Source organism: Dioscorea cayenensis, chromosome 9 (assembly GCF_009730915.1).
Source record: "Dioscorea cayenensis subsp. rotundata cultivar TDr96_F1 chromosome 9, TDr96_F1_v2_PseudoChromosome.rev07_lg8_w22 25.fasta, whole genome shotgun sequence".
In the NCBI taxonomy this organism is placed as follows: domain Eukaryota; kingdom Viridiplantae; phylum Streptophyta; class Magnoliopsida; order Dioscoreales; family Dioscoreaceae; genus Dioscorea; species Dioscorea cayenensis.
Genome location: NC_052479.1, coordinates 19,418,868 through 19,434,389, shown reverse-complemented (window position 1 = coordinate 19,434,389; position 15,522 = coordinate 19,418,868). Strand labels below are relative to the sequence as shown.

The 15,522-nt window shown below is 33.4% G+C and overlaps 1 long non-coding RNA gene across 1 annotated transcript; it reads left to right on the top strand.

Annotated features, from left to right (window-relative positions):
- The first annotated feature begins 2,249 nt into the window (after nucleotides 1-2,249).
- LOC120268407 lies at nucleotides 2,250-4,545 on the top strand. Its single transcript, XR_005538938.1, has 3 exons — nucleotides 2,250-2,436; nucleotides 2,516-2,571; nucleotides 4,041-4,545. It is a non-coding gene; the product is annotated as an uncharacterized LOC120268407 (long non-coding RNA).
- The last annotated feature ends 10,977 nt before the right edge of the window (nucleotides 4,546-15,522 follow it).

Sequence of the window (15,522 nt, the reverse complement as noted above, 5' to 3'; positions counted from 1 at the left end):
CTCCGTACCATCTACGTAGTGGTGGCATGTGCCTTGGTTCTATGTGGTACTGTTCCATGTAGATATCTTACAACTCAGATGTATTAATCATGTTGAAGTCCCTAGGTCTCTTGCTCACCACCAGGTGTGTCTGTGGCACTAATATGTGAGTCTGAACTTGCTCCTGCTTGACAAGTTCCATGCTGAATTAGTCCATCATTGTTGAGCTTGAGGTTTCTTGGGACACTTCCGAAATTTCTCCTTGCTCATCCGCAGTAGCAGCAGCATTGGTAGCAGTATTAGCAGTAGTAGTAATTCAAGCTTCTTCTTCCCCCCTCAATTGTTTCTCTAGGAGATAACTCTCTATTCTCAATCTATCATACCTCGGAGGAGGTGATCCTGGTTGATTCTGGTTGAAAAATCTTCGATCTTGCCTCTACTTAAAAAGGCAAGTGAACATGCACACTCCCGTGACATTCTCATATAACTCCCACCGCCAACACTACATGATAACATGTTAAGTGTCCCTCCTAGTGAACATGAATGCTACTATAACTGCTTGTTCCACAAATTCAAATCAATCCTCCAACCTTTACCTTTATATTTTATATTTTAATTTATGAAACAACCATCAGTCACATGGAACTTTTCATGCTTTTCTTCTCTTCCTCCATAATTCTTCTTATTAATTATGTCCACCCTCTACGTACTTCTTATCCATTTCCATCATACCCTTCCCTACACTGCAACAGAACTTATTAGTTCACCAAAAAAGCTAGAGTTTATTTATACTCAATATGGGACCATATATATGATGCCACCTGAAACCAAACCAAGCAAAGAAAGATAGCTCTATATCACTAGGTGATGCCCATTCTGGTGTTCTAATTCTATAATTAACCAAACATTCATTTATTAATAATTAACTAAATAAACAATAATTTTTTCTTAAAAATAAAGCAGAATATGTTCAGAATGACATAAATCAGACACCTTAATCTCATCCCATTCCTTAACTCATTCACTCATACTATCTATATATAAAAATATCCCACAACTTACTTAAGTGAGCTGATCGAAACATACTACAGATTGTTGAATGAGCTGAGGTCTTGAAGTGAGAAAGAGAGGAGGTTGAGTGGCATATTTATATAGTTTTGCTGGTTGGTAAGGTCTCTTTATTTTTTCAAATATAATGATCTAGCAGGACCAACTATCACATATTTAATTACTAGTAATCAAGATTAAAAAAAAATTGTTTGAAATCTCGTTTTTACTTGACTATGCTGCTTTGTCCTTTCCTGGTTTTTGTTGGAGATTTTAGAAGAACGGTTTTGTTTTAGATATTATTATATATACTGTGTTTAATTAATTTAAAAAATATAACATTGATTTCAATACATAAGCCTCAATTGTCAAACCTTGCCAGAAGGATGTGCCATCATTTCCCAAAGTGGATCTCATCAAAGTTCCATTTAATATTTCTAAGTTATTATTTATTTGCTATATGTTTTGAAATACCTAAATGATTAAAATAACTTTTTTGTATGCATATCTCTTATACTATTTAGCAAAAATAGATTTTAATTATTATTCATCTATGTATTATAATTTGACAATCAAGTAGGTCACATTTATAAGTATAAAATAATCAAGTGTTTATGGTTCTATGACATACGAGTGTCAGATAGCCTCTGTCTCTTGCCCTATTTCAGATAGCCTCTGTCTCTTGCCCTATTCAGTCAAGAAATTGAGACTTATTTATTTTTATTAATTATTTGATTTGTACTAAAAAAAATAGTATAGCAAAAAAATATGTTATAAAATTACTGTATTGAATAAATTTATTACTATATTAATTTGATATTGACCTTGAGCTCAAGCTTAAATACTTGTTGAGCCCATTAGAGAATCAAAGTTGAGCATAGTTTTTTGAGTTTAACTTGCTAGAAAAGCTAAGCTTGAACTTCATTTATTCTTATTATAAACAAATATTTTTTGAGCCAAGCTTGCACTGACCTTAATTTCAACACTTAAAACTTTGCTAGATTGCACCCTAAATTTAATTTTCAATTTATCTGAAAAAATATCTTTTACTAATATTGTTCACTATCCCAAATTCTTAATTAAAAAAAAATCTTACCTTTTCATTAAGAAGAGGATAAATCATTAATTATTATTTTTTTAATCTTTACAAAATTCATCTACACATGCTCACCTGCACAATAATACTAAAACAATCCACCATTCATTCCTCTTGAGATCATAAAACAAATCCCAATCTGGAGGCCATCTCTCTATCATTGAGAGAAAAACAAAATAAGCAATTTCTTCAAAGTGGCTTTACTCTCTATCATTGATCCCTTTGTGTAGAACTTGGGCGTTGAGGAAGAGCAGCATTACCATCCAATGGTTTCAATTTCATCCATCATTTGCAGCTTCACCATTCAAATTTTTGTAATTCTTTGCTTTTCTCATGCTTTGCTTGTATATTTAAATCCTATTTTGTTAATTATTTTTGCTCCAAAATCTCTAGGGCTTCAATTCCATTCGTGGTTTCGGAGTTCTCAATGGAGATCTGACAAGAGTACGGTAAGACATGCTAATCGACCTCTCTTTTCCCTATAGATTCCAATGAAATTGGTATTGTTGACATCGATCTCCGATGCACAATGAGGTTTTCTAGAGTTTTGGTTTTCTTCTAGTTCTGCTTCATGATTTTTTACGCATCTTTTTAAAATATGTGATTCAATGAGGTTTTTTATGTTGTTTTGGTGATGTTCTTTTGAAGTCATGTATTCTTTTGAAGTCCTTCTTTTGTGCTTCAATTGTTTTGATGTTTATTTATTGGTTGTGCACTGGATTTTTTGGTTTTGCTGTCGGATAACCAGGGATCTATGAGATTCCGGAGCAACAGTAAGTTTTTTTATTGCAACCGTGATTGATTTAATGTTATTGTTATTCTTTTCTAGGGTTTTCTTTATGATTTGGATGGATTTGGACTATATAATATTGTGAACATTAGGTGCCTTGGATTTGTGGAGTTGCATTCAGAGTGATTAAATCATTGAGCTTACATTTGGAGTTGCATTTAAATCCTAAGACTAAGTTGTCCAGCCCACCATCTCTCACGGGATCTACAATATCTCTGGTTTATGTTGTGTAGGTTGTACAATGTTTTTATCTTTGAATTCTTAGTCACTATTTTAAGGTTTGGCTAAAACTAAATGGTGCAAATGTCCATGGTCTCAATTGATATATTGATGGATTGGCAGATCATGGTTTATATAGTCTAATGAGATAGGTCTACTCAAGGTTATTTCTCGCATAAAGAAACACTTGGTTTTTGAATTGGCTCTTATATTTAATTATGTAATTGTGATAAATTAATGAGCCTATTGTCTATGGTAGATTAGATTTATCATGCTAGGAAAAAACAGTAATGAATAAGAAGGCCTTATTATCTACACATGATGGTTTAGTAATGTTCTATGGTTATCCTAGATTCTAGTTTGTTGGAGTGGTTTGGTTTAGCTAGAAAGATTTAGTGGATGTTGGAAATAAGAGCTCATCTCTTGCTTTTACTAATGTCTAGCTAATAAAATTTCTTGAGATGACCTTATCACATATGCTAGATGTTGCTAAGTTCATTTTGTCCTGTTGAAAATGAGTATGTTAGATTACTGCATCTTACTATGTTTGGTCCAAATGACAAGTAGTTTCCCCATGATGATATTTCTATATTTTGTTGGTAGTTGGTTGTAGTTCGCCTACTATATTATGCTTAACACTCCATGCCATTTTAGAAGTTGTTGCTTGATATGTAATAATTTAATTGCTCTAGTTATTATTGGGTTATTAGCAATTTTGATATCAGATTGCAAATACCACGCAACTAGTGACAAGCGACATAGATATTTGAGGTTGTTTTTGTTGAACTTGAACATTCAGTATATAATTTCTTATTGTGTTATGTAAAACATACTACAACCTTCGGCATGTATTGTTTGGCAAATTAAAAGTTTGTAATTAATAAGTTCCAAATTTGGCTTATTCTCTAGGCAAGAAATAATGCTTGGATACCTATCTCTGGATCCTTAGCTCTATTCAGTAATCGGTATGTGACACCTCTGAGCAGTTCATTTTAAATTTAAATTTCATTATACTCCTAACAAATTGTGTTCTTATTCAATAATTGCTTCTTTCTTTTGGAGTTTCATTTAGAGTGTTTTCAACTTAAATTTCAGTTTGTCAAGTATGATTTTTCTTAGATAGAAAACTTTCAAATTACATTGATCAAATATGCAACTCTAACAAGCATTGTGTATATAGTATAGTTTACTAATTGTTACTTCTTGAAAAGATATGGCCATGAATTATATAAACTGAAATTCATGCCCATGAATTTTAGTTTTTTAAAAGATTCTAGTTGGTATATATGTTTGTTCTTTTTTTGACATAATGGAGTGTTGATGAATCTAATATTTTGATTCTGGATGGTATATATGTGTTGCCAAATGTTGATTTTGATTGTTTTTTTCATATTTCTGCTGTAAAATGAAGAAAAACACAAGTTGGTTTCCTCACACCTTTTACAAACCTTCTTCATGTTACGTAGGTGATAATCGAAAGAATCTTCCAAGATATACAAATTGTCCATGAAAACCTCCATGATATCTTCAATCAGATCGTCGAAAATAACGGTCATGAACCTCTTGAAAGTGGCGAGAGAATTGCACAACCCAAACGACATCTGATAGTATGCAAAGGTGCCAAAAGGGCAAGTGAGGTCATTTTCTCCTGGTCCTCCGGGGCAATATGAATTTGAAAATATCTTGATATCACATCTAAAAAGCATTAAAACATGTGACTAGAAAGCCTTTCTAACATCTGATCGATAAATAGAGCGGTTAATGATCCTTTCTATTGGCATCATTCAACCGTCTGTAATAGATGCATACTCTCCATCCCGTGATAATTCTGGTCGGAATTAATTCATTCTTTTCATTAGTGACCACTATCATTCCTCTTTTCTTCAGCACAACCTCGACGGGGCTAATCCATGCACTTTCAGATATTGGATAAATGACTCTGGCATCGAGTAGCTTCATCACTTAAGCTTTCACAACCTCTTTCATTTCGGACTTAGACTCCTTTGAGATTGGACAACTGGTTTGAAGTTCTCTAATAAGTGCTTAAGTAGACATATTTTTTCATATGTTTAACATGCATTGAGAATCATTTTTACCATAGTTTATGTCTCATATAGTGTATTTGGTGTTCTTTTGTGCAATTAGGTTGTGAATGCCTTGAAGGGAGAAAAGGAAGCAAAGATAGGCTATAAAGACACATTTTGTGAGTTCTTGTTCAATCCAAGGATCAAGACACAAGAGGAGCTTATGAACATGGAGGTGTTTGCCAACTTCCAAGAAGATTCAAGCCAATTTGCTAGTTGGAAGGGCACAAAGGCAGCCACATCTCCATTTTTCTACACTTTGTGAAGAATGCAAGACCTTTCAAATGATGAGTCGACGAATAAAATTCTTATAGCTTACCACATGGACTTGTGCCCGACCATGTGGCCTCAAGAGAAGAGTGTTTGAACCGCATGTATGAAGAGACTGTAGCTAAGCAACATACCAAAACACTGTAATATTTTACTCTAGTAGTACTGTCATAGAAAAAATGTTTACACGACCGCATGAAAATTCCTGTAGCTTATAAATAGCACTCTTACCCTATTCTTTGACATCTTTTATGCGGCTCTTGAGGGGAAGACGACTAGGGTTTGGAGAGGAGGTCTTTGCGGCTTAGGAGACGCGTCTTCACCAACTTTGATCAATTCCTTCTCCATCATAGCTTCAAGGAAGCCACTGGTGATCCTAGCTTTGGAGTGGATCCTTCAAGAAGTCGAAGCTCTCCATCAAGGCCATCATTTCGTATATAGTGAGGTTTATTTTTATGGCTTTTATATACTTTCATTCATTGATGGTTTGTTGTGTATATTGCTCCATGGAAAGCTAAACCCCTAGAGGTTATTTGGGCTTGTGAACCCTAGGATTCTAACCTTTTGTGGATTTGCTTTGTGTTTCTATTTAATCCGAGTTTGGTTGAGTTTCAATATTGTTTGCCTAATGCTTGCTTGCCTTATTGATCTCATGGTTGTTTGGTTTGCATGATTTGATGCCTTAGTGAGAGAGGCCTCCATTAGGGTTAGAAACCCCGAGATTGAAGAGAGTTGAGAGGGTGAGTCAGGAGATAGTGGAGTGTTCCCTTTTCCCTCCGATTACTGTATTCTATCTCCGTATTCCCTAAGGTTTATGCAACCATATTTGGTGTGAGGTGTGAGATTGAGAGATTTCTCCACAGGAGACCTTGTAGGGGGTTAGGGACCTTTCATCTAGAGGTAGGGTTAGGTCTATTTTTAGGAATCGGATACACTTTTTGGAATCCCTAGAGTGCTTTACGGTCATATGTGATGTGAGGTGTTGAGATTGAGCGATTTCTCCACCGAGACCTCGTAGGGGACCAGTATCGGTGATCTGGAGGCATGATCCGATTATCTTTAGATTTCCACGACTTAACCTACTCATTCTAGAAACACTTTGCATACCTAGTACCTAATAATTGAAATCTTAGGGGGAGCATTGCCTGAATGCCCCACTTTATACTGATTGAGATCTCCCTCTATTTTGCCCTTGCATATTCATCTCCGGTATTCATTTTTTTGCACGTTAGATCATCACATCATCCTATTTATCATTAGGCTAGATAATAAGGAAGCAGTTAGTACTAGTAATCATGTTCCCTATGGATTCAACTACCCAACTCACCGGGTATTTTATTTATTTGATACCTGTGCACTTGCGGTACACACACACACACAATTCGGACATGTCATTCTCCATCAAGATCTTGTGGGTACAAAAAGAGGTATTAATTCCCTTGATATTTGGATCTTCTAGGCGATTGCACCCTTGTATTTCTTGAAAACCTCTACTAACTTCCCTTTTTGTTCACCTGATAGCTGAGAAAAGATGATTATTTGAAGTTTAGAGTCTCCAACTAGAAATGGAGGTTGTAAGAAGAACAATTCATCATGTGCTGGAATATACAACTTCAACAAATTTCCAAATGAGGATGTTTTTAATGAATTGTTCCAATCTTAGGCATTTATCACTTCTATGATGCATGTTGGCAGTGAGAAGAGGCTATAAAGAGGATAGGGTTTGTAATTATAGGTCCCATATGTTGCAAGTTTTTATAAATTAGATGCTTGATTCAGCTTGAAGGTTGAACTAAAGGCTCTGGCGATTGGTATAAAATGTACAAGAACTAGAATCTAAAGTTTGGGGTTGCTTTCACTGATTGTATAGGTTTGATGAGTGTATAATATGTATGTATTTTTTACCAATTTGTATACTCATCTGGCATGTAGTAGAATTATATTGTGGAATTCGATACTAAATCTAGTGTGTTTCATATTAATAGGCTTAGGGCAGCACTCCAAGATGAGAGAGAGCCAAAAGAAGTATTTCAGACTTCAAACAATGAAGTTGGAGCTATCTCGACATCATTTAAACAAGGTTAAGGCAAAATTGGGATGCTTACGGGTAGTTTGTGGCCAACCTTACTGGCGTAAGTCAATCCCAGAAGACCATATGGGCATGCTTATTCCCACAAGGGGGATTTAGAGCCAAATCAAAGGACCTTATGGGCATGGCTTACGCCCGTAAGGACCATCCAAAGGAGTTTACGACCATAGCTTACGCTCATAAGGCAGTCGTAAGAAGCAACATAGTGAAGTCTACGGTCCAGTACTTACGGCCATAAAGCTAGACGAGTAACATAAACAGAAGACCTTACAGACATGACTTACAGGCATAAGTGGTCCCGTAAGCCTTGCGACTATCTTCTCCAGCTCCCTTTACAGCCATGTCCTTAAGCCCATATGCAACCCGTAAGCAGTCAGGTATAAATAGGCCTAATGAGGATTTTTAGGGCATCCAATTCTTTTCTTTTGGGTGATTCTTGGTGGCGAAGTTAGGGAAGATAAGAGATTAATCTATAGTACCTAAGGAGCAATTTCAGGGGGGATTTAGTTCAACATTCAAGAGGATTGAAGATCGTAGCCGTCAAGCTCATCTTGGCTGCGAGCGTGGAAACCTACCGAGGTATTCTTCGGCAATTCTTCATCAACAAAATTGAGAAGGGGGTTTTCATGTCCTTCATGCCTCCTCTTATCCTTTGTATCTTAAATACTTTATCTCTATTAATGGAGGGCTAATTTGTAGGTGTTTGTGCATAGTCAAACTCTAGGGTTTATATTTTGACATTGGTTGTTGGATCTTTGATGCTTTAATTGTTTTCTTAATTGCAATCTCATCTATTTGAGTCTAATTGTGTAATTGAATGTTTGGTTGCTAATGAGGCAAAAGCCCTAGCTATCATATTTGGTATTGCTACATGATAAGAAGAAATTTCCACCTAGCATAAACTTGACGCAATTCGAGAGGATAGTAGGTGCACCTCTGGTTAGGGTACTTTGGAGACTTTGTCTCCCGCAATCCTTCCAAGTGGATTAGTGATAATCTCCGTACTCTTTGCAATCATGTGGAGTGGATTTTAAGAGAAATTGCATTTATACTCTGTATTCGGATTAGGGATAATCTTTCTCTACGATTGAAGATTATCCACTTAAGAGATTGTCATTAGCCCACAATAAGGTTTCATAGAGTGTTAATGCGATTGTGTAGATGTATGTTTATTATAATTTTAAATAACACGTTATACCTTATCCTTATCATCTATTTTTTTAAAATGGTTGCAAAATTCCATCTTTTTAATTCAAATTTCCAACCACGTCTCGCAAGCATCTCGCTTCAATGACCACTCTATGGGATAAGAAAGAAACACCTATAACTATTACCCTATCTCTGGTTTCCTGATCCTGTCTACATTGAGGAATAGAGGAGTTTCTTTGTTCACAACATTGGATTTTTCTCCACGAATCCCTTCCAAAGAGACAGATTATAAGTGTGTATGGCCTGCGATTTTTTGAATAATTTTGTGGTTTGATATCTTATGTTTAGGGTGATATGGGTAGTCCATTAGATAAGATCTAGTTTTTCTAGATCCATGCCTTGTATGGTATCTCTATTTGTGCATTCATAAGTATGCAAAATTATCTTAATTTAAATTGCACGCCTTGGTTGAAAGAGTTTTGATGTTGAGAGCTTGTAGTTTTGCCTTCTTTATCTCGTAGCAAGGAATCATCCCGTACTATGTTGGATTAGGTTTTAGGGTTAAATTTTCTAATCTAATTGTGACCGGCTCTTCCTGGTCAGCTCTTATTTGATCCTCAATTTGATATTGCATTCTTAGGTGTCGAAAAACTCAAAGAACATGGGATAAGAATATCTCAATTATTGGTTTTTATATCATTTTCTTACTTATATTGCCGTTGCATCACTTGTGGACTTTCCAATAATTCCTTTGTCAGGCTTTGAGAATCTTTTGCTTATCTTGTCATGTCCATTTTATTTTAGGCTCATCCTTTCTGTCCACTCTTTCTTATTGAGGTTATGGGTTCTGTTTGTAGTTCTTGCTTTTTTTTTTTCATGTAAATGCTTGCCAAATTCAATTCCTTTGTTTCCAAGCATCACATATAATTAATGCATATTGAATAAAATCATATACTTTTGTTATCTTGTCAAATATGGTTGTTATAATCAAGGAATAGCATAGATTAAAATTTCAGAATAATTATTAGTAGCTTCAGTTTGAATGCTTTTATGCCATGTCAATAGGCTGGGTAGCAATATTTGGATTTGGATTTTTATAGCAAGGAATTATAGTTAACTCCTTTTGATATTTCTATAATACATTGGAATATGGCTGATCTCCTTGTGTTAAAGTTCCTCAGTTTAACCTTGTTATAATTGTGTACAGTAGTTAGTATACAGTATGCGGTCGTTTAATGAGTGAGAGTTAATTTGGTATAATTTCTAGGCTTGTGTGGATCACTCTTATTAATAGCTTTGGAATGTACTCTCAAATATAGGATATTCCCTCAATTCCTAATTTCGGAGTGAATTTAGAGATTTGGGCATAAGATAGGTACGTAGCTACATATAAATTATAATATTATAAAATTTTCAATTACCGGCAATTATTTACATAATAATTAATTTATTTTGAGTTTTGGTGCTAAAACCATTCCTGATTTACTATTTAAATATTTTGTGTTTTGACCTTTGTGCCTATTGATAATTACTTTCAAAATATACTGATGTTTATTTATTTGATTTTTGACATTTTAGTATATTACGGATTATATATATGTTAACTTGATAAGAACTGTTCATTTAGTTATTTATTTACTTATTTCATTTTTACTTATTAAATTATAAAACATAGAAAAAAACCCATTGTTTGAATATTGAATTGTTTCATAAATTATTATTTATAATCTTAATTACGTATTCAGTTGTTGATTACTTATATTTTAATTCATACTGCAACCTATTAGCATTAACTTATTTTGATATAATTGGAATTATTTTTGTTAGAAAAAAAAAATCACCGAATTTCAGTATTGTTAAGTTGACAATAATTTTGGACCCGACATATTTTTTATATAGAAACTCGTAGTCCCCGAAATTAACTTTGCACTAACCTTGTCATTGAGGGGTTAAACACTAGCTGTGTTGACATATACTTATGAAATAGAAACTATAGTTTCAGCACCATTCGGTCGGTGATAGAATAACGGCCTCTGATATTCTGGCCAAGGTCACCTAGGTAAACAATTGAGCTCTGAAATTCGACTCGGGTCACTGAGTTTAAATATATAAATTCTGATGTTTTGTTTTGGCATTAGTTATTTGGGGGTCATATATGCTCGTTCATTTTGATAAATAAACTTGTTTAAAATATTCTTATTTCTGGGTTTTGTTCCTAACATTTATTGTACAATGTCACACTTAAGTTTGATTTTGAAATATTGAAATTTTTATGTGATCCTAGTATTTTTAGTGTGTGCTTACTAGGTTGTCAAGCTCATAAATAGTTATTTTATCCTTTTTAGATCAGAAGTGTGTGGTGGATAGCTTAGTGGGGGTGGTTGAGAGAACACCAGTTGGTTAGCATGTAAATAGTTCTTCTGTTTGTAAACCTGGAACTTGTTATTTGTTTAAAGTTTTTACTCTTTCACTTTTAGTTTTCCTCTTATCATAGTTGTAAATCTAGTTATTGTATCCCTTGAATTCTTTTGCTTTTATGAAGTTGGTCCTTTGTTATACTATACGTTTGTGCAATAGATAATGAGGCCCTTGTGCGTTATATAATACCCGGTGCGCAGACAAATGGCCGCACACCAATAGTGCATAGCACAATAGACATGCAAGGCCTCAAAACCTATCTCAAAACAAACATACAATCTAATAGAGTTGTGATTTCAAAAGTCAAAATCAGAAATTTGCAAGGTTCCAAATTGTTACTTCAAATACAAGCTGGTGTTCTAGTACATAAACAAATACTCACACAGATAGAATGACAACTCAAAAATAAAAATGATCAAGAACACAATCTCTCGCTAACTCACTAAGATGTATGTTGTATTATTTACTCCGGATCTGAAAAAAAAAAAACAACAACAAGATTATGAGCTTGATAGCCCAGTAAGTAACCCGCTAAAAATATCATTTAGCACAAATATTTCTCCAAAATATAGTTCATAAAACCAAAGTGGTTCAATAAAATGTAATTTAATAACATACAAAAATATTTGTCTTTGAATCACTATGGGCAAAATAAAATATCAGAGATCATTTGTTTACTCTTAGTGACCCGAGCCAAAATATCAGAGCTCATTTTTTACCCTCGAAAACCGAGCTAGAATATCAAAGGCCATTATTCTTCACCGACGAAATGATGAGAAACTATAGTTTTTTAACAGAGTCAAAGTTTCATGTCGACATGGTTAGTGTTTACCTCCAGTGACAGGGTTAGTGCCTAGTTAAATGAAGACTAAACCTATTTTTATCAAAATAACTTTTTTATCCAAAAACAAAACATAATTTTAGAATTTTAGAATTGCATAATTTCAAACAGAATTTTAGATAGGTCAGGGCATAATAGAATTTGCAGAATAAGTTGTCAAGCAAGCATACAAACATACGCATGATCCCACTTCTTCACAAGTAAAAATAATTCACTTATATTCAAAAGATTTACAAACATAATAGTTCAAAGAATAACGTACATGATCAAAGTGTGACAATTAATGTTTTAGGGAAAGAAAAGTAATTCAAAAATTTAATTAGTATATGATAATAGAAACTGGATTAAAGCCCAACAAACGTTTTAATATTATATAAGCAAGCTTTAAAAGAATTTAAATAAATTCAAAATTGTTGATAATAAAAAATTTATATATACATATGCATTTATATATGGTGTTACTTACCTAATTAAAGCCCAAAAACTCCAAATCTAAGGCAAATCAAGTTCCTCCATTATGCCCTAAAATTGGGAAGTAACCCATTAGTTTCACCAACAAAATGAATTTTACAATAATCATGGGTTTGCAAGAAAGTTTTCAGAAGGGTATAAAAGCAAAAGATTAAGCTATCACTATACTCTCCCAAATATGGATCTTGCGATGGTACAATAGCAATTATTCACTATGCAGGCATATGAATAAATTCATAATGACCGTTGAGTACTAAATCCCTCACAACTTTATATATACTTTCCAAATTACTAATTTCAAGATTCAGAGAAATGTAGACACCTAAGGCAATAACATATCCAAAATTCACATTATTTAGAAAACTACTCAAATTATAACATTCATTTGAACCTTCAACTATTTCTGTAGAATTATAATTCTGACATATCCCTTTCAAATATTCATATCTCTCGAACCTACAAGTCTAAAATAAATATAATCTTACTAACAATTAGATAACCTAAAAAAATAAACAAGTTTTCTATTTTTCACCTTATCCAAATCAATCTCTATGATCATCAAAAATACAAATCAATCTTGATGTTATGCACAGACATCCCATATAAGATAGCTTACTAATAAAATCATATCTCATAAAATACGGATGTATAAAATCTGAAATTTTACAGATACTTAAACAACATCAAACTCTACAATTATCTTATTTTATAGTCCTCTAAATTCTGCTTCTAACACCTCTAAAATTGACGAGGAATTTCTTCTATTTCAAAAGCAGATATCTAAAACTTATCAAATGAGATCAATCAACAATTCCTCGGCCCTAACAGTATAAAAGATCTCTAAGGCATAATATGAATTTCACCAGAGGTTAGGAGACCATTCAACAAGGCATCAAAATTAAAGATAGGTAGGGGTAATATGCAAAAAAGGTGAAACTACACGGCCAACAAGTAATTGCCTTTTACAAAAAGGTTTCTTAGCTCTAATGCTGGCAAGGATGTGAGTACGGATCAATACAATATGCTTAAAAAAATCCATAGAAGGTCTATTATCAAAACAAAAGGCTAAACATAATCAGAAATTATAAACATGGTCTGGAAATTTTGCTTAACTTCTAGAAATGATGATAATCTGACAAGACCTAATAGCTATATCTGAGGATTTAAAAATAACTCATAAGACAAAAGGAAGAAGATAGTATAAAGCAAATCTTGTTTAAGCTGTAGGTATTCTACGATCACCTACATGTAGTCAAGCTTGCTATTTTGGATCTTGTGGTCGTCTCCACTAGGCAATCTATCAAAGAGAAAGGGAGATGAGTTCTCTCACCAAATTTCAATGTACGTGAACTCCCAACAAGATAAGACTCAGTTGTGGAGATCGTGGTTTAAAAAATAAATGAAAAAAATAATAATTTAAATCAAATAATACTGATAAAATAATGATATTTAAAATTTAAATATTTTTTTTAAAGTATATCTAATTTTGGGGATCTAATCAGGGTTATATCTAACGGTGGGGGATCTAATCAGGGTGTGGGTTTCACATGTGCCCACTTAATCTTGGCCTTGTGGGTATGCAGCTGTTTGTCGACGCATCGAGTTCGATGAGCCGGGTTAAGGGCGTGACAACTACACAAAGATTTAGACTTATCTAGATGACTAATGAAAGCCATTGAGAGGATGAGTTTCTGCTAATGTTTTATGATGTTCAAATTGTCTTCTCTCATTAGCGGTGTTTGTAAAGTTTGTCAATTCATTTTAATGGAGAATCTCAGCTACTGTGTAGCTCATTTAAAAAAAAAAGGGCAAGGTGAGTGATTTGAACCTTTTCAATTATATTAATTTACTTTATTGATCTAGTTTATATGCCTTTTGAGTTATATCACCAGCACTTTCCCTCTTAGCATGCACATCTGGCAAGTTATATGCTTCTATTTCAGCCTGTTAATTTGCTGGTAGGTGGCCCAATGAGGTGTAATTGAAGTCACACGTTTTTGTGTTGATTTGGGATGACTAATTATTTTATAAATTCATGTAATGATTATGGTTTTTATAATTATATATTTCATAATTTTATTTTGCATTTACATTTTCTAAAATTTCTCTTGAAAGAGTTTGCCTAAATTTTTTATTAATTTTCAAAAAATTAAAGAATTGTTTTGTCATTTTATATAAACTTTCAACCTAATGATATATTCTGAGTAATGAAATCAAACTTTTAGCATTTAAAAAATATATATATTTAAACATTTTAAAACTGATTAAAAATAACTATTCTGGTTTTAAAAAAATTGCACATCCAGGAACTCTCACTTTTGTACAATTTTTTTTTTTAAGAAAATTTTTATTCATTTTGTATCAAAATGACTTTAGTACAAAATTGTTGAATTAGTGAAGCGGAAGAATTGACATTTCTCTCACTTTATAAAAATTTAAAAGTCAAAACTAAAAACGCATCCCCAATTTCTCCTCTCACAAACATCGATTGTGTTAGTTGTGCCTGCATGACGAAGGTTTTGCCACTAATTTTTACACTTTCAACATGCCAATTGCATCACCTCTATTTATCACGGAGGTTGGATATCAGGCATATCAGGTTCTTACATCAACTACAGTCAAGATCATTTACAAATGTCACTCTGGGTAATAGCAAATCCCTTATTCCATGCTAAGACAAAATAGTACATTATTAAGATCAGCTACAGGGAAAAGGCCACTCAAGGTTTTATGTAATTTTGCCTTTTCTATTTCATATCCTGATTATTAATTAGCTTCTCTGTAAATTCATTGGTTTTTTTACCTACATTCATTAATTATGAAAGAAATTTGGATCATCCCATGTGACCTCTTCCCTTTTGTTTAGTGGTGATGTGCTTGAATGGATCTATGAGATCAGACATATTGGAGGAAGGAAACTGACAACACTAGAATCAAATTTTGTCAGTACCACTTCTTTGCTCACCATTCCTTTAGCCAAGAGCTTGTCTTCATTACAACATGTACAAAGATGGACCACACTAACCATTCCCAAAATTAAATCTTATTTTATATATAAGGAGTGAAAAT